This window comes from Ursus americanus, chromosome 4 (genome assembly GCF_024610735.1).
Source record: "Ursus americanus isolate L20-20 chromosome 4, mUrsAme1.1.p, whole genome shotgun sequence".
NCBI classification, from domain to species: domain Eukaryota; kingdom Metazoa; phylum Chordata; class Mammalia; order Carnivora; family Ursidae; genus Ursus; species Ursus americanus.
In genome coordinates, this window is record NC_142130.1 from 44,651,464 (window position 1) to 44,678,905 (window position 27,442).

Here is a 27,442-nt window from a genome sequence, read left to right on the forward strand (position 1 = left end):
AGTGAAAAAAGTTATAATAATGTGGTGCTTAGGGGTTTATTTGAAAGGAAGTGTGGTTTAGTGTGTGCTTCCAGTGGAAGATATCTATTTATCTGACTCTACTCCAAGCATTTCCCAGTCCACTTGGCTTTATTAAGAGTTCAAAAACATGAGAATCTTTTGAAACTAATAACTTAATGTCTCTCTTCGGGTCTCTCCTTTCGGTGGTGTAAGAATCTTCATACATCATCAAAGCACAAGTACGTGGACACAAAGTTGGGGAGCTGGATCCAGCTCTTTAGAGAAAATCTCGGCCTTTCGTTGTTTGTTGAATTGTTCTAAACTGATTTGTATTTGTGACAATTACTTACGTTATGGAAATTTGTGGGCTTAAGCAAGTCTTTTCTTTTTTAATAGTTCTGTTTTCTCACCTATGTTTTAATGATAAAGTTAAAGCTAAAAAAACACCACCTACGCCTTCTCCGGAATATACCGTGGAGTAGCTAGTCTTCGAATTTATAAAGAAATGTTAAGTAAGAGGAGGCTATCAAGAGATGGCTCAGAAAGGTAAGGTGTCTGTAAGGAGAAATATCAGGAACCAATCTTCCATGGTTTCGAGAACACCCAGACAGAATTATTCGTGCATCTATGACTGAAAAAGCTTTTTCCCCACATTGTAACTATTGTAAAATGCCCAGTATAGTTTACATGTATTAGGATATTTTCAATCACATGCCCATCAAATTGCTATGAACAGTACGAAGTCAGTGACTTACGTAACTGGACGTCAAGGACTCACTGGGCTTCAGCTGGAGAAGCCTGAGGGGTCTCGTTGCTGGGCTCTGCTGAACACAAGCTTCATCCTAAAGACAGTTTTCCTCATAATTGCAAGACGGCTGTCAGCTACAATCAGGGTCATGTGCTTTCCCCTCCACGTCTAGCCTAAAGGAGACTGGCTTTTTGAAGGGTCCCGGAGGACAAGGAAGCTTTTCTCCTGGAAGTCTCTAGCAGAAGCTCTTTGAGCCCTATCTGTTGGATTTGGGTCACATGCCCACTCTGGAACCAATCACAGGAGGAAGTTATGGGATAACCTTTTGACCTCTCAGGCCACTGAGGGACATGGGCTGTGTCAGAAAGGGATGGACACCTAAACTGTATCACAGTTCTCTTGGAAAGGAAGAAAGGACAGCGAATGCTGAAGGCCACCAGTAATGTCCACTCCAGAGATCCTGAGAGGACATGGCTATACAGGAAGTAGAAAAACCATCATGACCATTAATATACAGTAAGAAGCTACCAAATGGGTCAGATAAAAGATCTATTTATAAGAAGTCCTGCTCCTGGTTCCTGGGGACCCACACTGCTGACAGCAGGCCTGGCAGACAGTTTCTGGTCCAGGAGGCTGGAGGGAAATGCGCAGACCAGCAGATGGGTTGGGAGATGAGAGCGTATGGCTAGGATCTCTTTCTTCACTTCTCCCAGAGAGGAGGGAGCATGGTTACAAGTTGTCTGCACATGGGGAAGTTAACAAAGCGGCAATTCTGTGCCTGACTGCTCTGTTCTCAAGTATCACATCGCACGTGAGGATCCTTCCTTGTGCTCAAAACCTAGAATCGTGAAGACAACGAGACGGTCGGCAGCCAGCAGCCCGGACCAGAAACAGCCCTATTTCCAGACAAGATCACAATCTGAGGCACTGGGGATTAGAACTTCAAATATCTTTTTAGGGGACACAATTTTCAACCCTTAACAGGTTGTCACGTGAAAGTAAAAGTGGTACAGATTAGACAGTCCTAAAATTTAGCTTTGTTCCACATGGCACAGACTCAAAAATTCCCACTCACCCCAGGAGGGGTGGCGAAAGTTCACTGAGAGTCACCAAGTGAGGACAAAGTGGCTCTGGAGTGGGGAGTTGCAGAACCAAACATCTGAGGTGGGACCCATTAGGGAAGAACAGTCAGACCTCAGGTGGGATGCACATCACCCCTGAGGCAGGGCTGAGTCACCAGGAGAAATTCCTGGGTCCAGATGAGCTGAGATGACAGACCATAAATTATGAAGTACACCAGCTGGGGCTTTCAGCAGCAGATGCCAACGGAATCGTCAGTCTAGGGAACAGCTGAGATCAGCCACTCCAAAAACCCAGGCAGCACAGGATAGGTCCTAGAATCGTGCCTCCTCTCAACTACCTAGAGCTACCTGTCCTCACTCAGATGCCATCTTGGAGGTTAATAGGGGGAGGAAATGGGGCTCTTTTGTGAGTCATCCAAGCTGAAAAGAGTTACCTCAAGAGACAGATAGGTTGAAGATTACTGGGTTGAATAAATGTCCACACCATTCTCCTCTCCCCCTTCCTCCCATGCACACACACACACACACACGCACACGCACACACGCCCGCCTGCACACACTGCTACCCAGAAGAAAGGGAGCTGGTGAGGAACATCAGGCCAGTTACAGAGAAACCAAGAAGACACATTTTCTCTACATCCCTTAATGAAAAGTGAATACAGCATATATTCTCCATTTCGTAATGACAACGTCATTCTAAAGATCCAGAAGATGTTAATACATGGTGATGGTGATTTTAAATTTGTCTCTGATTTAAATTTGCTGTGAATGCATCTGTCTCCATGCAGGTGTAAAGAAACAGGCCTTTGCTGGGTTTATGAAAGCCTGGTGGACTCGTGTCCGTGCGTGCCTAAGGGCTAGTCAAAGAACTTTGCGCAGGCTCTACTCCACAGTTGTAGATGGCAGGGCGAGTGGCTACTTGACAGAGGACCCATGAGATCCACGATTATTTGCCTTGGCTTCTTATTATCCACAGACGCATGATCCCACTACTCCTTCAATAATAACCAGCTTCTCTGTAACCGTTGTGATTTGACGAGGCTGTATTTGAAATTTCTGAGTTGAGTTGATTCAAATGACATATTATTGGGAAGTCTCTGAAAACGCAATAGCAAGCATTTTCTCAGCCGCAGTGGCCCAAGGTACAAATGGGATACACATTGCAGAACGTGTATTCCCTGTCTCAGCTCTCATCCATGGCAGCTGCTTGAATTGCAGCTCTATATGTTTGTTTGTTTGTTTGTTTTTAAGGATTTTATTTATTTATTTGACAGAGATAGAGACAGCCAGCGAGAGAGGGAACACAAGTAGGGGGAGTGGGAGAGGTAGAAGCAGGCTCATAACAGAGGAGCCTGATGTGGGGCTCGATCCCAAAACGCCGGGATCACGCCCTGAGCTGAAGGTAGACGCTTAACCGCTGTGCCACCCAGGCGCCCCTGCAGCTCTATTTGAATCAAGAATTCTGCTCTGGGGTGATCCGGACACTTCATCTACTTCCTGGCTCCTGAGGCCACCTGGCTGCAGGTGACCCTGGAAATCGTGCTGCTCGAGCACCCCAGCATCCCGGGTGATCCCATGTGCCCCTAACAGCACGCAGCTGCTTCTTCAGCCACCTGTCCCGGTCATCAGCTCTGAGGCTCCTGCAGGAAAGCAAATGCTTGGGGCCTTAGAGCCTTTCTTTCCTCCCAGACTATCCATTGCCTAATCTGTTACTTTACTTAACCAGATATATTATAATTATGTGTGTATTTGTTTTCCTCCAGGGCTAGAGAGTGAATTCCTCAAGGGCAGGGACTGTGCCTTTCATCTCCTTATTTGAACTGCTATGTCTGGTATGTACTATGTGGTCAGTAAAGAAAGGAAAGAATAAATGAGGGAAGAAGAGTTTTGGTGACATTTGGTTCTGGTCCCTGTCACCAATTTGGGCCAAGGAGAGGAGAGAGGAGTGAGAGAAGAGCTCGAATCTTCAACGTAATTCCTCAGGCTTTCTCTTCTTCAACTTGTCACTCTTGCCTAGAGTTGACAGGAGAAGGTTCTGTGCCTTGACTTTTGGGTCCTTTTCACTGAAATTTTCACTGCGGTGGAATAAACTGCCCTTCTTTAAGAGGGAGTGAGAAAATTCCAGAAAGAGACCACCCAGAGGGATTTTCAGTTCTGGGAGTTGGGGCTACTTTATATGTCCACCGAAAGTTGGAGAGTTCTGTGGACACTCCTGGAGTTGAGAGGAGTCGGAGAGGCGTCTCTCCTACACATGCCTTTCGTTTTCCACAAAGAAAACAGCTGCCTGAATCCTAGCAAAGCAAGTTGTTTTCAGTGGACCTTAGGCAGCTTTCTGAGTCTTAATCTTACCTTTAAATTGGGAGAAATGACACTTGCTATCTTGTTTTCAGAACTAGAAATAATGTATGCGTAATGTGCCTGGCAGTGTTTGGCATATATAATTGCTGTTCAATCCATACTACTATTACTTTCATATTTAATATTACTACTTTGCATCCTGCAAATTTGTTATGTCTTTTTCTGTTTGGTTAGTTTATATTGAACAGATGACAAAGCCCCTATGACTTCTAATTTGAGTGTCAATAAAGTACAGTAAATTTTACTTGGATTCTTAGAATGTTTAGTGATTCAGATTAATTCTATAGAAAACAAGTATCTCTTTCATTTTCCTTACGTAAAGAAGTTTTGTATTTAAAAACTTTAAATTTAAACCATTTAAACCATTTGTATATAAAATGGGAGCGATTCCTCCCCCGTCCACTTGCCTGGATACAAAGTACAAAAGAAATAGAGAAAAATACCATGAGACACTAATACCTAACTTTACAACCTAAGATTCTGGTTTCAGAAAATGGCCTGGAAAGGTAATCAGACTAGTCGTAAGTGACCTGGCCTGATTTTATTTATGGGGTTTGACATATCACTCCTATTTGCCAAACACAGGATTTCCTGACAACCGAGACTCAAAACTCTTTCTATGGAATGTGATCATGCCCAGGAAAGCTGTTACCCCATGGAAGTTATATGTCTTTTCAGCATTGACATTTTCGCCTGCCAGCAGTCTGGGATGGAAATGAAACCTACAGTTTCTGACCATCAGACAGCCTCCCGGGCCTCCCCTAGCTTATTGATATTTTCCTACGTCGATCAGTGGATGATATGTTTAAATACAACTTTAAAGACTGTAATAGCATTTGGCAAACAAGGTCTTATTTTCAGTATCATGACTGCTGCTGTACCTAAGAACAGATTCATGGTCATGGAGCCTGTGATGGTTAATCTCGTGTCAACTTGGCTCGGCCATGCAATTCAGATATTTGGTCAAACACAGGTCTGGATGTTGATGTGAGAGTGTTTTTTTTAGATGAGATTAACATTTAAATGGATAGACTTTGAGTAAAGCAGCTGACACTCCATGAGGTGGGTGGGCCTTGTCCAATCAGTTGGAGGCCATAAGAGAGAAAAAGGACACATCCCCCCACCCTCACCCCCCAAAAAGGGGGAATTCTGTCGGCAGATTGCCTTCCAACTGGGGCTGCAACATCAGCGTCCAGCCTGCAAGCTCACCCTGCAGATTTTGAACTTGCCAGCCTCTATAATCACAAGACAATTCCTCAAAATAAATCCTATATAGTCACTTATTTTATGATAAAATCAATCATATATACTTAAGCCAAGCCCTCCTCGAGGGCCCACCAGCCAGCCCTGAGCTGGAGGCCTGGCCACTGCTCTCTTGAGGCCAGTGGCTGCTCCCTTGTGGCACTCTGCCCCTTTAGCTGATGAAAGGGACATCCATCACACTGGCACAGGGCCTTCCTACCTTCACCGCTGAGAACCATGGGAGTGCCAGTCTTTTGGGCTTTCTCACCCAGTGCCTTGGGTCTTAGAAGAACTGAGTCTTGTCTGGCCCAGAAGAGGTATGTGCGATCCATCAGGCTGGTAGGACATCTGTTTCTTTGGGTCTTATCTTGGGAGAGTTTCTGAAGGCAGACCTGATTCATCTCAGAGTCACACTAGAAACGCAGAATCTTTGGGAATCCTAGTATAGGACGCATATAAGACCTAAAAGGAGACTTCCCTGGAGGTCTCCGGAGGGGGGGGACTTCAGATCCTTTCTTAGAACTAACTGTGGTTCTGGAGTTGCATTCTTACCACTAGCACATTTTGGCTACTGAGGTTTGAAGGCAGAATTGTGCCGACTCTGGAGTCTGTTCTAGTGTTATGCTGCTATCTTAATTCAAAAGTGAGTTACTATCCTGACAACTCTCGGTGTTAGTAAACTGCAGTACCATCCTTGTACTTGAGCAAAGAGACTCTGCAATGGGTCCCCTACTTAGAGAGCCCCATTCTGGCCGTGCTCCTCTGGCCCTGCCATCTGGAGTTCTTCTTCTTTTCTTCCCTTCTTGAACACAAGGTGGGTACTCCAGATCTGGGAATTCCATATCCAAGGTCTCTGTTAATAGCCTGTATAGGTCTACCTCTCAAAGATACATATTATACAAGTCTGAGAGGTGGCTGTGGGGCAAATGCTATGGGTAACGTGGGTTGAATTCATAGGTGTGGGCTAGTGTGAAACAAAACAGGGTTAATGGATCTGGGATTGAAAAGAGAAAGGTCTCAGACCAGGCCAGGGTTAGCTTTCCCTGCATCACTATGTTTTAGAGTGGAATTCTAAGGTGTCTAGAATCCTAATTTTGCACCTTGTTTTCCAGGTAGCTATGAAAGTATTTTTTATTAAGATTGGAAAATAAAACATATTTATTTAACAATTTTTAGCTTTGTTTTTAACTTTTAAATATTTAGACATGCAGTATTCATGTGTACTCTCAGCCATCTATGTCAATCATTACAGCAGTGAAGGAATTTGTGACTCAAATAAGATTCCAACTAGCTGACCACCAAGTCCCCTGCCAACTCGGATTCTACACATAGTAGTTAGAGGTAGAAGAATGTGGTCAGACTATCTCTAGAGAGCTCAAGAAAAACAAAGAGGAACAACCTCAAGCCGCTAGGGCAAGGATGGTTTGACCTAAGTCCAAGTTTCCTTTGGTTGAAACTTCTATTGGACGCTGCTTTTCTTCAAAGCGTATGACCACTAAAGCCTGAGAGACATTTCATACTATGCCAGATGTGGTTTGTAAATGAGGTCTGACAGCTCTCATCAACCTTGCCTGGTTTCCAGCCCAATAATTTATTTGATAAACATGGAAGTATCTTGAGATTTAAATTCACAGACCCCATTGAGGTTTGTTTATCTTTGGGGTACACATATAAAAGAAAACCAGAGTGGGCCATGATATGATATGATATGATATGATATGATATGGGGATATCGTCTAAAGGATAAACAACACCAGGGTTGAGAAAATAAGGGGTTTGTTTCCTGAAAGGAAGTATAGAATATCTGTAGAGAATGTACTAATTATATTTCTAGGACACCCACTTTGGTTTTTTGGACATTCTAGGCAGCTTCTCAAAATTTCCTATTATATAAATTTTCTAGAAAAGAAACAAACAAACAAACTAGATTTTGAAATGAAGCTCTCCTGTATTCAGTGTCCCGAGGTGGAAAGCAGTCAGTGTACTAGGATATCTCAGGTTATGTCTTGCATTAAAGATGTAAACAGGCCTTCCACATCAGGTGATTAGACATGAACAAGATTAAGTGACCTTGAATTCAGATGGGTTATCTACCCTGTTTTGGTTTTGTTTTTGTCTTTTTTTTTTTTTTTTTACAGATTCTCACATAGAAACATTTGTTAGAATTCTGTATCTCTGAAGTTAAGAAGATTTATCATTGTGAACTAGGATGGACACGGACATTGGGGAGAGACATTGAAAGGGAAAAGCACCAAGATCTGTGAAATAAAACTAACTTTGCAGAAAGGAAGGAGCTAGTATGATAACCAGAATCCAAGATGACAGGAATGATTGTGGCATAGCATGTAGCAAATGCCAGAATTTCCTCAGGATTCAGCCAGTCTGGACTGGTCTCCACTGACTGTGAAGAATGATATAAGAGAGCTATACTTTGGAGTCTCATGACTGGGTCCCACCGTAGCACTAGCAAGACTCCGGCAAGAAAGTGCATTACTGCGAAGAGAAGTTTAATCTTGTAAGATCCATCTTCAACAGTGACAGCGTCTGATATTGTGAAAACATGGCAACCGTGGTCCAATCAGACTCTTAGAGTGTGGAAGCAGGACTAGTCCACTTGGGGTAAAGTCACTTCCCAGAGTTCTTGGATAATGGGGGTAAGTAGGCGACTTGCCAGTAAATCTCAGTGGGAGAGATTGGACTCAGTACTACTAGCCCATGTTAGGGGAGATGGTAAATTAAGCAACAACAAACACAACAAAAATCTATGTAATGGTATTTCATGAATGTACAGGCATACCGCATTTGATCGTGCTTTGCTTTGTTGTGCTTTGTAGATATTACATTTTATACAGATTGAAGGTTTGTGGTGACCCTGTATCAAGCAAGTCTATTGGTGCCATTTTCCCCCCAGCATTTGCTCACTTTGTGTCTCTGTGTCACATTTTGGTACTTCTCACAATAGTTGAGACTTTTTCACTATTACGGTATTTGTTACGGTGATCTGTGATCGGCGATTACAGCTCACTGAAAGCTCAGTGGATGGGTAGCATTTTTTAGCAATACAATATTTTTAAATTAAAGTTTGTCCTTTTTTTTTTTTTTTTACACATAATGCTATTGCACACTTAACAGACAAGAGTGTAGTGTGAACATAACTTTTATATGTACTGGGGAACTAAAAAATGCATTCGACTGGCTTTGATGCAATATCTGCTTTACTGCGGTGGCCTGGAACAGTATCTCCACGGTGTGCCTGCACTTGAACCAACTTCAGGAAGTAGACTGCATCATTTATTCAACAGAGAGCCTCCCAGAGGATCTGGGTCTCCAAGGCCAGCCTAGCTCCATGTGCAAGACCACTAAATTTCTCTCTGATACTTTACTGAATAAAAACACAAACACGCATGCAGTTAATTTGTTATTTCTTTTCAAGCAAGACTGGCTTCCCAAAACGCATTTCTGACTCAGCTTATATTTAACAGAAACCACAACATTTTACCAAAGGCTTTCGTGCAAGAGCTCAATCTTGGAAATACACAGTACTATATAAAAAAATGAGAAAAACATTACTGATAAAAATAAGATGCCATTGTGCATTGAAGAGGAAATAAAGGCCTAATGGCCTACAGCATTTAGCTTATCCTGTACTTATTAACTTAAATAATCTCTCACCAGTCTATCTTCTTCCCGCAAGAGACGCACTACTAGTAAAGTGTACAAAATTCACTATCCTTTCTACTCATTCTGAATCCATTCTTACAACTCAGTTATTATTAGTGTGTCTAGAAATCTGAGAAGCCAAGGTCCCCAGCAATATTCTGAGCTTCTTTTTTTTTTTTTTTAAGATTTTATTTATTTGACAGAGATAGAGACAGCCAGCGAGAGAGGGAACACAAGCAGGGGGAGTGGGAGAGGAAGAAGCAGGCTCCTAGCGGAGGAGCCTGATGTGGGGCTCGATCCCAGAACGCCGGGATCACGCCCTGAGCCGAAGGCAGACGCTTAACCGCTGTGCCACCCAGGCGCCCCTCTGAGCTTATTTCTACGTCTTGGGCTACCGTGATCCTAAATATAAGTGCCTATGAGATAAAAGCTTGGAAAGGTACAAAAGCTTGGAAAGGCCTTGCATTAAGGCCAGAAGATCTGGGGAAAGAATTGTGGTCAAGAGATCCAAATTGCTCTTTAACCTGATTTGAAGAGTAAAGAATTAAGAGGTGGAATTGTAAGGGTGCAAATGTGGCCTCCTCAGAAAGTGACTTTTCTAGTGATTTACTTCTATGACTAAAAACTGAGGAAGAGCTGAAGTGATGCCAATTTTAAATAATAATGGAACAATAAGCCTGTATTCAGCACTTTCTATGTGTTGGGCATTGTGCTTAGTTTATAAATAGACATATACTTAAATATGAAAACGTGTCTATGCATATTTGTACCTATCTATTACATACAGGTGTAGTATGTGGTTTATACTGGTAGTCCCAGTATAAGTGGTAAAACCCTCAACCAATAAACAACTCTTGGGCTTTGCCACTTTGCATATGGTCCCAGGAAGAAAAGGTGTTTTTGTCTCCCACACCCCTGCCCCTTATACCTATAAGATAATTGTTCTATCTGATTTTGTATGCAAGGAATGTTAAATGAATTGCTCCTCTTTTGCATAAAATAACACGAGACATAACTGTAGAGTATTTAACATCATGGTTCCAAAATATGGGGAAAATCTGTTTCCTAATCTTATTCTGAGAATGACTCTCACCTGCTTAAAGTTCTTTTCCAAAACTTTTAGTCCTTTGTTTGCACTTTTCATGATTTTTGCCATACTATATATTAACAGGACCATTATTTCTTTCCTTGAATCAACTCATGTTTAATATTTAAATTCACAAAAGCAAATTTTATATCACTACTATAAAATGAATAGAAGGAAGCCATAAAAAGAAATACACAGAAAATTCTATGACTTACTGCATTCTAGTTAAATATTGCTCCTTAAGAAAGCTGTGGCCTGAAACCTACTCTCTTTATTACAAAAGGTAGGTTGGGGAGTGTCCGTGAGGTGGTGGAAAGCACAGCGCCCCTGAGACTTACCCTTGATGGAATCAGAAAGAGAGAAAGAGAATTGGAAAGGACCTCACTCTGTGACTGATGGTTGTCTCACACCACGTGAGTGTCCCCTTCAAAGTCCTCTCTGCCCCTGTCAAAACCAAGTCCTTTACTTGTTGGGAATCATTAATGTGAGCCTCTTACTTACTAACTAGGAAACTCAGTGATTTAGGCTATAAACTCATCACAAATGACTGCCGCGAGACTTGGCAAGGTACCAATTCTTGCATTAAGTTTTTCAAAGGGCAAACAGGTTTACAGATAAGCCAGTTGGGGCATTTTTCAGGCAATGGGAAAAGAGGAACCTGCCTCTAATGGGCCTTGAAAGGCGGTGAAGCAGAGGCCTGCTCTAAGAGCCCCAGGCCCTCTGTTCTGCCCACGTAAATGCTGCTCCTGGTTGAAGGCCAGGATTCTTGAGTTTTACGTACTAAGAATCCTCTGAGGAGCTTGTTGCAGTGTGAATTCCCAACCTCACCCCCACAGAGTCGGCTTGGGAAGGTCTGGAGTGAGACAGCGAAGATTCCGATGTGGGAGGTAAAGGACGACAACCCAGGAGAAGGGTAAAGAAGGTTCCAATTTGGGAGTTGGTGGCAGAAGGGAGTCAAATGGTGGGGATGGAGCAGGTGCCCTGAGTGTATGGCAAGCGGATGCCTCAAGGGAAGAAACAGCAACTCGAGGCAGAATCCCACACAAATGAGTGGGCTCCCAAAGCTTTCTCCTGCTGGAGTGAGAAGTAAGGCCCCAAAGAACAGTCTCCACGGGCTTGCGTACTGATGTAAACCAACCTGTAAGGCTTCTCGAACTCAAAATGTTCAGGACAAAGTAATAGTTGGTATTCTACTGAGCTCTAACGGAAAACACAGGTTGATGTTGGAATAAAAACGTTGTTTAGTGAGAGGGTTACCACATTATGCCGAAGCATTTGTGCTTCCTGAGATTCAGAGAGGTTAAGTAACTTGGCCAAAGTTACCTACCTGCCTCTCTTTATGATTCTTTTAGAGAATGTTTTCCTAGTGATTAATTTGTATTTAAGTAGCTGTTTGAGTAACTAGTTCTAGTTTTAATAGAAGAAGCATCACTGGGCAGGGAGAGCAGGCTCAGCTCCGCTTCCCCCCATCTCAGTTATCTGAACTAAGGGGGGGTAGTTCAACAATGCCCTCCAGGGGGTGGCTGCTCAATCACCCTGGAGGGGATGTAAAAGGGTATAGATTGAGGAGATAACTCTTATAAACCAAATGAGCAGACATCCCAGTGCTGTAATGTCCCGTTCAGCAGTAGTGTGTCCAAACTCTGGGCCGGTCTCGCCCACGTCCGAAGCCAGTTACCACCACGCCTGACCCATAGGAAGAGCCCCCCCCCCTTCTCTGAGCACTCTGGTGTGCTGTTCTGGTCTGAGTGGCAGATGCTTTGGCCTTCTTGCTCTTCTGGCCAGTTCTGGCCTCTGCTCCTGGCCTGTCCAAAGGCCAGGTCCATGTGCTTTTGTCATTCACTCACTCACATTTCCATTTATCTATGTGCCAGACTAGGTCAGATCGTGGGGGTATCACATCGAAGCCGATTCCTGCCCTTTGGGAGTTTAAAGCCTAACAGGGAGTATTAAATAAGTAATAACAGTGGCATTGTAGGAGCTGTGAAAGAGTAGGCTCTGAGAACAGACACCAAGGGCACAGGTGGAGACAGAAGGGAGGTTAAGCTGGGATCTGAACTATGAGTAGTAAAAGTTACCCAGACTAGGGGAAGGTGTAGGAGGAGAATGTTCCTTGCAGACAGCAGGCATGGGTAAGGCGTCTGAGGGAATGCATAATATGCAATTTTAGCCGCCGTGATGTTTTCTAGCACCGCCAATATGCTGAGAAGTTCCAAGAGCCCGTTCCAGCTCATACGCCTCTCGGCACATTTAAATGTTGAAAGATTCCATAGGAAGCTTTGCTTATACATGACTCTTTCTCTAAAATACGACTAGGACTGGAATACTAGGTGGTTCTATTGTGAGTTGGGTGTGAAGGTTAAGTGGCAAAGACTCTTATCCCATTTTGCCCCAGGCAACCTTATTGAATGGGATTTCACAGCAGGTATGTGTCCCATGACAGGTTTCATTTCCTGGACCATCCATTCTCACCCTTAAACCCTTCCTTCTGTCACAGAATTCGTGATTGATCATAGACTTTGGAGCATGTCTGTTTATGTTCTTTTCTTCCCCTTCTGCTTCATGTATGGTCCCATACGTAGAAGCGGTCAGCCTCCCCCTTGGTTTTCAACCTCTGCTTACTGTTCACCAAGTTTTCATCTTATCTCCTGATCTTGGTATATTCAGACCTTCCTTATTTTAGCAAGTTCTCAGGCTCTTTCCATTTCATTTAGAGATCATGAAACTATCTTTTCCTAATATGTTTTGGCTTTTAGAGAAAACCTAGGTATGGGAGAGGTCTTGTGTCAACCACCCTTGCCTCACTCGAGGCTGTGGATCAGAAATGAACATGTGTTGGGTCAGAACTCCTAATTCTTTCATCATCTTGGCTAGTGGTTCTTTATTTTTAAAGAAAATGGCATTATTATAATGAAAAACTAGTATCATTTGCAATAAATAGATCATCTAAAAATAAATACAGTGAAAGCAAGGCAATGATATTAACGTCAGCTATGTTAAAAACTGTGAGCTACAGTTCTGTTACGCGTCACGAGGGGAGATTTTAGCTGTTAGAGAAGCGAGAGAGATAATTTAGCATGTAAATCCAACCTTCCTCTTGCTGTGATGAGATGTTATTTTGTGCAGCGTTCTTTGTCCTTTGAGACCCCAAACCAGATTCTCACTTGGTCGTGTATTCCACCTTTTGGGAAACACTGGTCTGGGCCATGGCCTCACAGCTGAGCTGCAATTGGATGTGTTTGAAGTAAACTTATGTTTACTTCAGGCTGCCACAAAGTGGGAGTCTAATTAAGATCTCCCTTTGAGGGGCGCCTGGGTGGCGCAGTCATTAAGTGTCTGCCTTCGGCTCAGGGCGTGATCCCGGCGTTCTGGGATCGAGCCCCACATCAGGCTCCTCTGCTAGAAGCCTGCTTCTTCCTCTCCCACTCCCCCTGCTTGTGTTCTCTCTCTCACTGGCTGTCTCTCTCTGTCAAATAAATAAATAAATAAAATCTTAAAAAAAAAAAAAAGATCTCCCTTTGAGAAAAATACGGAACATTTAGAAAAATGTTTTATAGTTTTATAAATAGATCATCTAAAAATAAGTACAGGGAAAGCAAAGCAATGTTATGAATGTCAACTATAGAAGGAGAGTCGACACAGAGTGTTACATTAGTTTCAGGTGCACAACACAGTGACGTGACAATTCTACATTACGTTATGGTCACCGTGGTAAGTGCAGTCACCATCTGTCACCATACAACATCATCACCATACTCTTCTCTAGATTTCCTATGATGTGCTTTTCATCTCTGTGACTTATTTATTTTATAACTGGAATTTGGTACCTCTCAATCCCCTTCACCTATTTTGCCCATCCCCCTACCCTCTGCCCTCTGGCAACCACCAGTTTGTTCTCTGTATTTATGAGTCTGTTTCTGTTTAAAATATGGAACATTTTGAACAAAATACGCAGAACAAAAAGCAGCCCTTCAGCAGATGGAGAGTAGAACAGGCATGTGTGTTTGATTGCCAGAGAGAGACCTGGTTTAGTACCCCCTTTTACTTGCAGCTGTGTCCCAGTTTGGATGATAAATTATATATTCACCCTAATTAAGTAGCTTAAATATCACACTCACGTAATGAATCTTGGGCTTCAGAATACATTACTTCTTTATTCGGCTCAAAAGCTGACGGCAAAGAAAAGAAAGTCTAAACCAGGTTGGGGCCTCAAATATGCTTTATAGTTTTTCCAATTGCTTTATAGTTATTAGCAATTTCTGGCCCTTTTCCACCTTCCTTTCCTTAAGTTGTTCTTTCCACATCTTTGTATAATTTCCAATTTTGTATACCATTCAATGTTTCAGACTTTCAATCAAAATATTTACATTCTGGTAGAAGGCAAAACGTCATAAAAACACAAAGCCTGATAGGTTGGCTTGAACCTTACATCATTAATTTTTTCCCTCTCACTTACTTATTTTACACTGGTTAAAGATTAACTAAAGACCAAAAGGAGAGGAAACCCAAACATATTGAAAATGCCACTTCCTTTTCTTCTTTCCACAAATTTCTGAGCTGCCCAAACACCAAAGAAAGTATTGTACACTTTTTAAATACTTGAATGGAAGTTTCCATTCCGCAGGAGTTCTTTCCCTCAAATCTGCTAGAATACACTGTTATATGTTAAAGCACTCTGCTAGGTTAAAGGAGATTGAAGACATGGTGTCTCCTTTCGAGAAGTTCTCAGTCTGAAGAGTGATAGTTACATATATAAGCAGCACGAGCAATGTGATAAGGCTATTGGAGAAGCATCCTGTCAGTCTTTCTGATATCTTCCTGGCAAAATCATCTTTTTAGTGTCGCAATACTTCATCCTGGACTATGGCTGTGAAGCCTGCTCGCTGTTCTCCCTCTTTCTAACCTTTTGGAACAAGATTTAAAAATAAACAGAAAATATTAAAAAATTAATTTCTCTGACTCTGAGCTATATTCTTTGACTTTCTCTCCAGAAAGTCAAAGGCAAGTGGTATTTGATGGAGCCCCAATCTGAATCCTTCCCCCAGGGGCTTATCTCTGTGAAGTTGCTTGAAACAGTGCAGGTGAAACCAGGCAGGAAGTAACTGTCCCAGGATGACCCACACTAAGTGAACTCATATTGTAAGCTTGGAGATGGCCTCAGAGAGTCAAAGAAGCCAACTGAGAATGTCCTAATGATGTCATTATTCCTCCCTTCTTCATTGGTCCTTTCCAACGTTCGGCAGCTACATTATTTTTTTTTCCCCAATATTTTTTTAAAATTTAAATTCAATGAATTAACATATAGTATATTATTAGTTTCAAAGGTAGAGGTCAGTGATTCATCAGTCTTATTTAACAGCCAGTGCTCATTACATCACGTGCCCTCCTTAATGCCCATCACCCAGTTACCCCATCCCCCCACCCACCTCCCTTCCAGCAACCTGCAGTGTGTTTTCTGTGGCTAACAGTCTCTTATGGTTTGTCTCCTTCTCTGATTTCATCTTGTTTTAATTTTCCCTCCCTTCCCCTATGCTCCTCTGTTTTGTTTCTTAAATTCCACATATGAGTGAGATCATATGATAATTGTCTTTCTCAGATTGACTTATTTCGCTTAGCATAATACCCTCTAGTTCCATCCATGTTATTGCAAATGGCAAGATTTCATTTTTTTGGATGGCTCAGTAATATTCCATTTTATATACATACCACATCTTCTTTATCCATTCATCTGTCGATGGACATGTGTCCATTGTTTGGCTATTGTGGACACTGCAAGCAGCTATGTTATTAAACCTTGGATTATGAAAAAATTAGTTCCCTCGTCCTTCCACTGGATCACTGAATAAATCTGTGTTTCATTAGACCACTCAGAACCATGTGTTTATGCTATCCTCCCCCTTCCCTTCCAGAGCACTGTTCTTACCAAGTATTGGCTTTTGTGTTCACTGTAATTTTTCATAAAGACACAATCCATGTGTAGTATCCCTCCCCACAAGGAAACCATTTCAAGTTCCATTCATACCAACTGAAAACAAAGAGTGATCACAGAAAGAGGCCCAGGATGTGCAGATGAGATTCTAAATGACTGGGAATATCCTTGAAGAGAATATAGTGTTTACAATAAATCTGTCTGGCCTTAAACACATTAGTAACCTTGGAAATGGACTTGGACAAAAAGACAGCAGGAAGGCTTCGGTTTCTTATTTGAGTACTGGAATTCAGGTTCTGAGACTTCACAGGGACACTGTCGGTAGGAGGGGAGAAGGAAGAGTGGTGCTAAAGGAGAAGTCCAAGTCTCTCACCTTGGGGCATTGTTCTGAACATGAAAACTGAAAGCGGAACATCACTGGCTACTTAGGATGAAGGTTGCAAAAATAAACACCAGCGGACATCTTATTTTCTCTCTCTTCCGGACTTGACCCCAATGGCATGGTCCAATGGGCTTAGTTAGCGGGAGCAAAAGATACTTGTTTTTAATAATTCTGCTGCATATTGAAGGTCCAGAATGTAGGCCTAACATCACGTTACTCGAAGGAAACTGAGAAACAGAATTATAGAATCTGAAAGGCAGAAGGACTTTAAAGATTGTCAGTGTTTCTCAGTGTGTGTGTGTGTGTGTGTGTGTGTGCACGTACGTGTGTGTGCATGTATGTGCATGCGTGTCCAAGTGTGTAGGGATCTCCTGTATCACAATCGGCAGGCTGCCAGGAAAGGAAAAAAATTCCTGCGTCTTGCCACAGAACAACCGAATCAGAATCTGGGGGGAACTACAAGTCAGAAAACTTACAGTTGAAAGATTGCATTTATTTACTCATTTATTTATTTAGAGAGCGTGAGGGGGGAGGGGCAAAGGGAGAGGGAGAGAGAATCTCAAACCGACTCCACACTCAGGGCGGAGCCTGATGGAGGGGTGGGGATGGGGATCGATCTCATGACCCTGAGATCATGTCTGAGCCCAAATCAAGAGTCAGAGGCTTAACGGACTGAGCCACACAGGCATTCCTAGAAAATCTACATTTTCAATAAGCCGCCCAGCTAATTCTTACATACGTTAAACTTTGAGACTCGCTGGCCTAACCCACCCTTCATTTACTGATGAGGAAACTGGGTCACTCCTCCAACAAGGCGAGGGGTTGGCCAAGTACAGGTGAGAGCAGAATACTCCCGACCCCAGTCCAATACATTTTCTTTATGATTTGATGAGGAAATGGGAGCTTTCCTGTAGCAATGACTACATCCTGTTGGCAAAGCGTCCGGTGTTGCAGGCGCTTCCATTTTATCAGCAAGGTGCTACAGGGTGCACATTCTTTCCAGAGGCTTTAACCTGCAAGACCAGTTGCTCCCATCCCCCCGGGAAATATCCTGGTGACTCAAGATGAGACACCCTCCGGTTGAGTCTCTTCACGCAGCCAGGGTCATGTTAGGCTCCTCTCTGTTCCATGGTAACCACGAGGCGCAGCTGCTCTTCCAGATTCCCCCGTGCGATAGCAAAGATGTTTTTCCCGGGGCTTTCATGGGCCTGTACTTGAGCCTTTTGTCCAGGCTGGCAGCTCCTTGAAGCCTCCTGTGTGTTTTCTCATAGAACCGGTTTGGTGCAGAAGCAGCGGTCTGCTCCTACACAGATTGAATGCATTTTCCTACCCCATCTTCCAGTTATTTATTCAGTTTCTCATTTATTTTTATACTATATGCTGGCCGTCTTAGTAAACTTTATTTTGGACAAAGAATTCTATTGTCACAAATCAGGTTTTTGTAAAATGTTGTTTTAAAGAGTTAAAACGGACTCCTGCATTTGGGGGTTTTCTGGGTGGGTTGCTGGGTCATTGCTATGGAGTGAATTGTGTCCTCCGCCAAATGCGTATATGGAAGCTTTACCCTCCAATTTGACTATATTCGGAGATGGGGCTTTTAGAGGTAACTGAGGTCATACTGGAGGAGTCCTAATCTGATAGGACTGGTGGCCTTATAAGAACAGGAGGATTCCCCACCCCTTCCACACAGCACACCCAGGGCAGGCAACATGAACACCCAGCCAGAAGGGGGGCTGTCGGCCAGGCAGGAAGAGACACTGGCCGTGATGGTGCCCTGATATCAGACTTCCCGGCCTCCAGAGCCAGAGGAATACATTTCTGTTGTGTAAGCCACCCGGTCTGTCGTGCTGTGTTATGGCAGTGCCAGCAGACTAAAAGAGTCGTGAAGGGAAGGCCCGGTTTCAGGAAGCGCATGAGCACAAGGTAGTCTGGCCCAGACAGACCCCTCCTGGGACACGTATTTCCAGTCTCCGATTCTCTCTTTGCTTGGTGTGTTTGCCCTCTCTTTGAATAAGTTTCCGTTTGGCTTGTTGGCTTCTAGCTTCTGTCAGATAGCTGTAGGGCAGAAGGACCATGACCCTCCCCCGGGGGTGGTCAGCAAAGACACACCGTCGTGAGTCCTGCCTTAGTATATTCTTTTTTTTTTTTTTTTTGAGCCTTCTTAACAAATTTTTTAAGTGTAGCAAAAAATACTGTTGACTATAAGCACAGTGTGGTACAACAGGTCTCTAGAACTTACTTGTCTTGCATAACTAAAACCTCATACCTTATTATACTCTTAAGGCAGTATGGAACCTCTTGGGTCTGTACACTCTCTTGCATTATGTCATGACTATTGTCCTTAAACCTCTACTAGTTACTAAGCCAATGAGCTTAATTTAAGGTGACTCTTACTTCAGATAAGTTATTACTTTTCTTCCAACCTCTGCACCAGCGGAAAGCAGACATTCTCTATGACTGGTAGGCCTGCCGGACCAGGCCTTAGAAATGAGGACGGGGATCCTTATTTCTGGGACATAGACCTGACATAACTTAAACTGGCATTGAAGAAAGAGAATCTGTCTTAAGAAACGAGGGCGCTGGTGAGTACATAGGTTTCTGTGGAGAAAAGAGGAGGAAATCTGGTTTGTGAGGGTAGGAAGTGGCCCACTGCCAGGCTCCGGGTAGGCTTTCAGGAATTACTGACATGCCACAAAACCACAGGCTCGGAGATGGCATTCTCATAAGCGAGGAGGTTGAGCATAAGGTCACCAAAGGCAGAGGAAAATATTTATTTTACTATTTAGAGTTGTTTTCCTTTCTTTAAACAAAGTCTCCCTCAATTCCAAACCAGGAGATTTCTTCTGGCCACTTCTGATTTCTGTGGATTTATTAGTGATTTTCTCAGGAAGCTGCGACATCACACAAAGTCTCCTAATCATTTTGCCAGGTAATGATGGTCACCTCTGCAATGCCCTAGTTGACCGATTAGCGGGTCACTCAGGGTTCTGTCATTACCTTCTCTGTGAAGAATAGTAATTTATTAATGTAGCCTCTCCTGGATTATAGCTGTCAGTTCCTTCTGGAAATTATAGACCTAACCATTGCCTTTCTGGGGAAATGTAATTTAAATACACTGCTCAAAGATCAAATATATCATTGATGTGTATGAGCCAATGGCTTCAACAGAGATCCAAACCCTCATTGCTGAGCTGTGTAGTGTTGATAATAGAATTGTAAGTGGGACCCTAAATAAAGAATGTGCTCATTATTATAATAGTCATGAGAATCACAACCATCAAATCACAGCAACTGGAAAATACCTTAGAGTTCATAGAATGAACGCCATTAATTTTATACATTAAATATGTAAGGACCAGAGACAGTAGAAGACTGGTCCAGGCCTCCTGGGTCTTTAAGAGCTTCTGAATTAGAGCAATAGTCCACACAGGTTTTGTCTGCTTGATACCGTTACTCATGTGAGATGCACTTATTGCCTACACACCTGTCTTCAAATGCGCAGTTCTGAGGGGGTAGCAGCATGGGATGCAGAGGGGGAGGATGGCCTCCTCTTGCCAAGCGGAAATAGCTGATGTTGTTCATACGAAGCCCTCACGTCTGATTGTACAAACACCCAGTGCTACTGAGAAAATGAGACAAGATCTTCTATGGATGGAATATCTGGGGGGAGGAGGCAGGCTCTGCGGTTTGCCTAGTCCACAAGTGTCAGAAGTACTACTCTCTAAAAGGGGATCCCTCTTATATTGTTGGTGGGAATGCAAGTTGGTACAGCCACTCTGGAAAACAGTGTGGAGGTCCCTTAAAAAGTTAAAAATTGTGTTACCCTATGACCCAGCCATTGCACTACTGGGTATTTACACCAAAGATACAGACATGGTGAAGAGAAGGGCCATATGCACCCCAATGTTCATAGCAGCATTGTCCACAATAGCTAAATTGTGGAAGGAGCCGAGGTGCCCTTCAACAGATGATTGGATTAAGAAGACGTGGTCCATATAGACAATGGAATATTACTCAGCCATCAAAAAGAACGATTTCTCAACATTTGCTGCAACATGGATGGGACTGGAGGAGATAATGCTAAGCGAAATAAGTCAAGCAGAGAAAGACAATTATCATATGGTTTCACTCATTTATGGAACATAAGAAGTAGGAAGATCGGTAGGAGAAGAAAGGGAAGAAGAAAGGGGGGGTAAACAGAAGGGGGAATGAACCATGAGAGACTATGGACTCTGGGAAACAAACTGAGAGCTTCAGAGGGGAGGGGGTGGGGGAATGGGATAGGCCGGTGATGGATATTAAGAGGGCACGTACTGCATGGTGCACTGGGTGTTATACGCAAGTAATGAATCGTGGAATTTTACATCAAAAACTAGGGATGTACTGTATGGTGACTAACATAACATAATAAAAAAATTATTAAAAAATAAATAAAATAAAATAAAATAATTGAAAAAAAAAAAAGAAGTACTACGCTCTAAGAACAGTTTGGTCCACAATCTTGAACTCATTCCCCAAAACCCAGGAAACAAATCACATTTAGTTTGACCATGGCTTTTCCACTATGGCTATACGTTCACATTGCCAGGGGAACCGTTAAAATCCTCAATGCCCAGACAGTGCCTCAGAGCAATGAAATCAGGATTTCTGGGCTGGGGTCCAGGCACTGGTAGTTTTTAGTACTCCCCAGGTGACTCTCATGTGCAGCCAGGACCAAGAACGATCGAGTTAGGTATAAAATCAGGCAAAAAAAGATGAATCATAAAATGTTCTTCCTACGAAGGAAATAAAGCAGTGTTTCAGTTAACTGCGTTTAGCAAATTATCCCCAATTTTGCTGGCACTGTCTTTGGTCTGTGGGATTCATTTTTCTTTCAAAATTTAAATAAGTCAATGTTTAAACCCTACTCTTCAATTACTAACGTGCATTACTTTCCCTCCCTGTGTCCTCTGTCTCAAGATGGAACCTGCTGTAAGTGACTTTCCAGTCAACAATAACTGTCATTTATGAAGTCCCTGATGTTTGTCCAGCCCTGACTTAGGCATCTTGTCCACCTAATTTATTCCTCAAACAGAGCTGTGTATTAAATATCATCATCCTCATTTTGTGTAAGGGAGAACTTGATTTCCGAAAGTTGGGTCGCCTGCCTAGCCCACCCAGCCGAAAGTGACAGCAGACCGGGACCCCTGTTCCGGGATCCCCATCCCGGGGATAGCAGCCCATCCTGGAAAAGTCCCGGACTGACGATTAGCGAATGCGTGCCCTTGTCCTGGATCTGCCACTAACACATGGTCTCAGACAAGTCCTACACTCAACCGGACTTGAATTTCATCATCTTAGGAAAAAATGAAAAAGAGAACATGACAAAGAGCCAGTCACAGAAGACTATACTCTGTGTTCTATAAAATTTCATTTATATGAAATTTCTAGAAAAGGCAAAAGTATGCAGACAGAGAGTAGCGTGCTGGTTGCCAGAGGTTGGGTAGGGGACTGTCTGGGAAGGAGGCACCAGGGAACCTTCTGGGGCCACGAGGGTGTTCTCAGCTGGATGTGGTGATGGCTGCGTAACTGCAGCTATTTACTGAAAGTCATCTCACTAGACGTTTGCAGCAGGAGAACTTCATGGTGTGTGACTTACATCTCAAGACAGCTGTAAAAGTAGTACCGAGGCCTGTTCGGCAAGATGACTACTGGAACGATTCTATAAATGCTATTTGTGGCAGTTCCACGACAGGAAACCCTCATCGCTGCATCTTTATCAACATTTTGGCCTATTTTTTTTAAAGTTTTTATTTAAATACCAGTTAGTTAACACCGTTTCAGGTGTACAAGAGTGATTCGACACGTCCATACATCACCCGGTGCTCCTCATCACAATGCCCTCCTTAATCCCCATCACCCATCTCACCATCCCCCACCACCTCCCCTCTGGTGACCATCCGTTCGTGCTCTACAGTTAAGAGTCTATTTCTTTGGCCTGCTCTTTTAATGCACACATTTTAAGTTGGTAATTCTTGACAAACACATACATCTACGGAACTGTCACTGCAATCAAGATATAGAATATTTCCATGGCCCCAAAGTTCCCTTGTGTCCTTCCTAGTCAACCCCCTTCCCACCGCCTCTGGCCCCAGGCACGGAGAACTGCTTTCTGTCGTTATAGATTAGATTTGTCGTCATGAGAGTTCCATAAAAACAGAATCAGACAGTATGTACTCTTTTGTGTCTGGCTTCTTTCACTAAGCCTTTGTTTCCCAGGTTCATGTAGGTTGTTGCATTTATCAGTAATTGGTTCTTTTTATTGCTGAGTAGTATTACGTTGAGTGGATGTATTGCAATTTGCTATTGGCTATTATGAATAAAGCCATTATAAACATTTGTGTACAAATATTTTGTGGACTCATATTTTCATTTCTCTGGGGCAAACGCTTATACCTAGGAGTGGATTTGTTGGATACCAAGGCAACTATGTATTTAATTGCTACGAAAATACCTGTTTTCTAGAGTGGCTGTCTCATCTTGATTTCTCCCAGCAGTGCATGAGATCTTCAGTTGTTTCACAACCTCCCCGACCCTTAAGTATTGTTTTATTACTCTTATTTTTTATATTATTGACTTTGATTTGAACCCAAGTTGGCATTGTTCTATAATTTATATCAACAGTTTTTTTTTTCAATGAAATTTGTTATTACAAAATTTCGAGTTTTTCTTGGGGCACCTGGGTGGCTCAGTCAGTTAAGTGTATACCTTCTGCTTGGGTCATGATCTAAGGGTCATGGGATCGAGCCCCACATTGGGCTCCCTGCTCAGCGGGGAGTCTGCTTCTCCTTCTGCCTCTGTCTTCCACACCCCACTGTCTTGTGCTTTCTCTCTTGCTCACTCCCTCTCAAATAAATAAATAAAACCTTTATAAAAAATTTTTTTTTGAGTTTTTCTCAACAGTAGGAAATATGACCCTATTTTCCAGAAGCTCAGTGTGCAAATTAAGTCTTACTCATTGTCATCAGAGTTATTTAAAAGTTTAAATAAATACTGTAGTTTAGCAATGTTCTTTTATAAAAATTTTAATTGTAGGCACTAACATGAAAGTGGCACCAGCTGTCATGTTAAGCCAGAAATAAAAAGGTTTTGTTTTGTTTTGCTTTTTGTTTGTTTTTTAGGAATAAAAGTTCAATTGAGCAGAACGTGGATATCCTCATAAAGCAGAGTAGGAACCAATTAGTCAATTGACATGGGACTGGTTTTTGGAGGTTTGGCCCCATTATCTGTGCACTCGTGCTGCCGAAGGCACGTCATGATGTCCTTTGAATTGGGAAAGACAGACACATCAAAGGACAAGGGACACGTGTCTCTTAATTCTCGTGCCCAGGCTTCTTTCTTTATTTTTGACGTGTTCACCTAGACCTTGGTGGCTAATCAATTTTAGGAAATACAAAATATGTTAAAACTAGCTTAATTTTTTTCTACCTTGAAAAATAATGAGATGACAATAGGAAGAGTGTTCTGAAGTGGAATCTGATAAGGTCTTCCTCCACAGTCTTTAAAAAAATCTCTTCTCATAAATTCTTCTAAGGTTTTACAATGGAGGCAATCTCATTCCCAAGGGGGTGAAAATTGGTTCTTGGTAGGGGGCGGGGAGGATGGTGAAAGAATTTTACTCTTTTTAGGTGTAAAGCACATATATACATAACAGTACATAATCAGACATGATAGTATATCTGTGGTATTAAATTTCACGAGGGAGAGGATAATTATGATAAATGTCCAAAAGGCTCTATAGGTCTGTGATAACGAACAAAAGGCTTAGAAATGCTGGAATAGAGAGAGGACAAGAAAGGACAGGTAAAGAGTTTCAGGGACTGATGAAGTCAAATGTCTTCTAATGACCACGTGTATTTGGCCTGGGATCTATCCCTCAGAACCTCCCTCTCTCAAGATACTGCTTGGCCTGAAGTCATCAGCTTTGAAAGAGGAAGGAAGAAACCTAAGATGTGTTAAGAAATACTTGTAAATTGAAAATTTTCATTCTTTATCTCATTTTCTTTTAAAATGATGCAAGAAAAATATTGACATCTCTATTTTTTAATAGATGAGGACATGATGGTTCAGTGAGATGGACAGTTTCAAGTCCTACAAAGAATACACGGCGGAGTTGAGATAAAATTCTGAGTTCGTTTGATTTCAAAGCCCAGAATTTCCTCTGCCTAATATGATGGCTATGGCTTGCTGGTTGGTGGGAACTATCCTGAATTGCCTGAAAATGGATTCAAGTGCCTGAGTCAGGAGTGATGGGTTCTTAGAGTTGGGATTCCAGGGATGACTAATAGGTGGGGTGGGATTGTCACTGAGGTGTGTCAGGAGTTCTGTGCGGGTGTGGGTGGGGGAGGTGACATGCTAGGGAGGGGACAGTCCTCAGGGAACCTCCAAAGGACTGGAGCTAGCAGGAACCCAAGAAGGTTGGCTAGAGCAGAACCAATCTCAGGATTGCAGATGACCCATTAGTCACACCCTTACATTCCATTCCTTATTGGTCAGTGAGGGAGACGCATTCTGATCCAGACCGAAAGCTCAAGAACCATATGAGTTTTGGCAAGTTGCCTATTCTCTCTGCCTCACAGCAAAAAGTAGACCCTTTGTTCTCTGTGTTCTCCCATACCGCGCTCCCGTAACACAAGCATTAAGGAATAATCCCTGATTTCAAAATTAGAGCAATGGCCTTATAACCACAATGAGCATGTAGACAACATTTCTGCTTTTCCTTTTGTGCCTCCTAATTAGTATACACTTTTCGTATAAAATCTCCTACACATATTTAGAGTGAAACCCTTAATCTCTTTGGTGCTACCCGATATTGTATATCTGCTTTATTTTATATTTCTGCTTTTCCTTTCCTTTTCCTGTGACAGGCTGCCATTTTAACTATGATTAATTCTATCCTTTGGGAACAGCACCTTAACCTTTAACTCTTCTTGGGAGGACAAAAACCACATGTCCCCGTCACCCACCTCCCTTATACTTCACCCCAACATCTGGGCAAAATAAAAATTAAGTGCAAGAAAGCCTGCTTGATTCCCTTGGTAGCGAAGAAGAGAGGCTAATAAACTCAGAGGCAGAAATGGAGGTTTTAGCGCTGTGTTCATTTCCTTTTCTTTAAAACAGACATAATGCATGATGATTGCCTCATTCTGCTGTGACAAATGAACATATGTACAAAATAAAAGAAATCTTAGGAGACTTTCCTATCACCCACAAGCCACGAGAAGCTACGATTGTTGTTATTTTATTATTAATCAAATTAATAGGCCTACCATCTGTCCTGAAGAACAAATACCAAGCATTTCACAAAAGGTTATGGGTCATCTTACTCTATGCTAGCCTGGAAATAAATCAGACTTGAAAAACAGGAAATAAATATTCTCGGCCTCATGGAATACAGCAGAGGCACCATAGTTATTCTGGATTCTCAAGGAAGACCTGAGGTATGAGGTCCGCTTGAGCTGCATCTAGAAAAACAAAGAGAAAACGAAGACCCTCTTGGAAGGTGTTCTGCCGTTGCTCGTTCTTTCCTCCGCTTTGTACTGCAGCCGTCTGCGGCCAGTCCCTGGGGAGGCAGAGCGCAGGGGCTGCTGGGTCAGCGCTTCGGTCCAGATGGTTCCCGGCGCGGAAGCACAGCGCGCGAAGCCGGCCGCGCTCTGCAGACCGCCGGCTGGGAGCCTGGGAGAGTGGGAAAGCTCTAGCCGGAAGCCGAAAGCCTCGGTGTGACGTTAGTGAGGAATCTAAATCGCTAATCTTGGTTTATTTATTTTAAAAAGGTTTTAAAATTGGGGCACCTGGGTGGCTCGGTCGTTAAGCGTCTGCCTTAGGCTCAGGGCGTGATCCCAGGGTCCTGGGATCGAGCCCCTCATCGGGCTCCTCTGCTCCGTGGGAAGCCTGCTTCTCCCTCTCCCACTCCCCCTGCTTGTGTTCCCTCGCTCGCTGTCTCTCTCTCTCTCTCTATCAAATAAATAAATCTTTTAAAAAAAGGGTTTTAAAATTGAAGTAACATTCATGCATTGTAATATCTATACTTTTTAAAGTGTACAGTTCAGGGGCGCCTGGGTGGCTCAGCCGATTGCGTGTGGGGCCCTTGATTTCTGCTCAGGTCATGATCTCAGGGTCCAGGATTGAGCTGTGCGTTGTCAGGAGAGTCGGCTTGAGATTCTCTCTCTCCCTCTGCCCCTCCCACCTCCCCTGCGCTCTCTGTCTCTGTCCCTCTAAAATAAATACATCTTAAAAAAAAATAAAGTGTACAATTCACACTGGTTTTTAGTATATTTACAAGTTGTGCTATCAATGCTTTCTAATTCCAAAACCTTTCTTTTTTTTTTTTAAGATTTTATTTATTTATTTGACAGAGAGAGACAGCCAGCGAGAGAGGGAACACAAGCAGGGGGAGTGGGAGAGGAAGAAGCAGGCTCTTAGCAGAGGAGCCTGACGTGGGGCTCGATCCGAGAACGCTGGGATCACGCCCTGAGCCGAAGGCAGACGCTTAACGACTGCGCCACCCAGGTGCACCTAATTCCAAAACCTTTTAATCACTCCAAAAAAGTCCCCAAATACTCATACCCATTTGCAGTAACTTCCCTTTTCTCCCTCTTCTCAGACCTGGGCAACCACTGATCTGCTTTCTGCCTTGATGGACTTGCCTGTAGTGGACATTTCATAGAAATGGAATCAGGTATGTGGTTTTTGTGTTTGGCTTCTTTCACTTTGCATAATGCTCTCAAGGTTCCCTTGTGTTGCAACATGTATCAATATTTCATTCCTTTTTGCCGCCAGTAATACTCCACTGTCGTTCTTTAGTTATCCATTTAGTCATCTATTATTGTCACTCATCTTTCACTGAAAACCCATCCTGAAGCAGCCTTGTCCTGGGCTCTCTGGACACCTGGCTTCAGATTTGTTATAAGAATAA

The 27,442-nt window shown here is 42.9% G+C and overlaps 1 protein-coding gene and 1 long non-coding RNA gene across 19 annotated transcripts in view; one reads left to right on the plus strand and one right to left on the minus strand.

Moving 5' to 3' along the window:
- Positions 1 to 27,442, minus strand: part of PHLDB2 (pleckstrin homology like domain family B member 2) — a 209,637-nt gene that overhangs the window by 125,129 nt on the left and 57,066 nt on the right. The gene's annotated exons all lie outside the window — the stretch shown is intronic.
- The window catches only part of LOC123784078 (uncharacterized), a 78,444-nt gene continuing 61,812 nt past the window's right edge, over positions 10,811 to 27,442 (plus strand). Inside the window, exons 1-2 of one of the 8 annotated variants that reach the window (XR_006777382.2) lie at positions 10,811 to 11,090; positions 27,131 to 27,205. This is a non-coding gene — a long non-coding RNA (uncharacterized LOC123784078). Of the gene's footprint in view, positions 11,091 to 25,850; positions 26,252 to 27,130; positions 27,206 to 27,442 lie in introns of those variants that run through there. The other 7 variants (XR_006777385.2, XR_015724207.1, XR_015724205.1 and 4 more) reach the window with 7 other exon arrangements.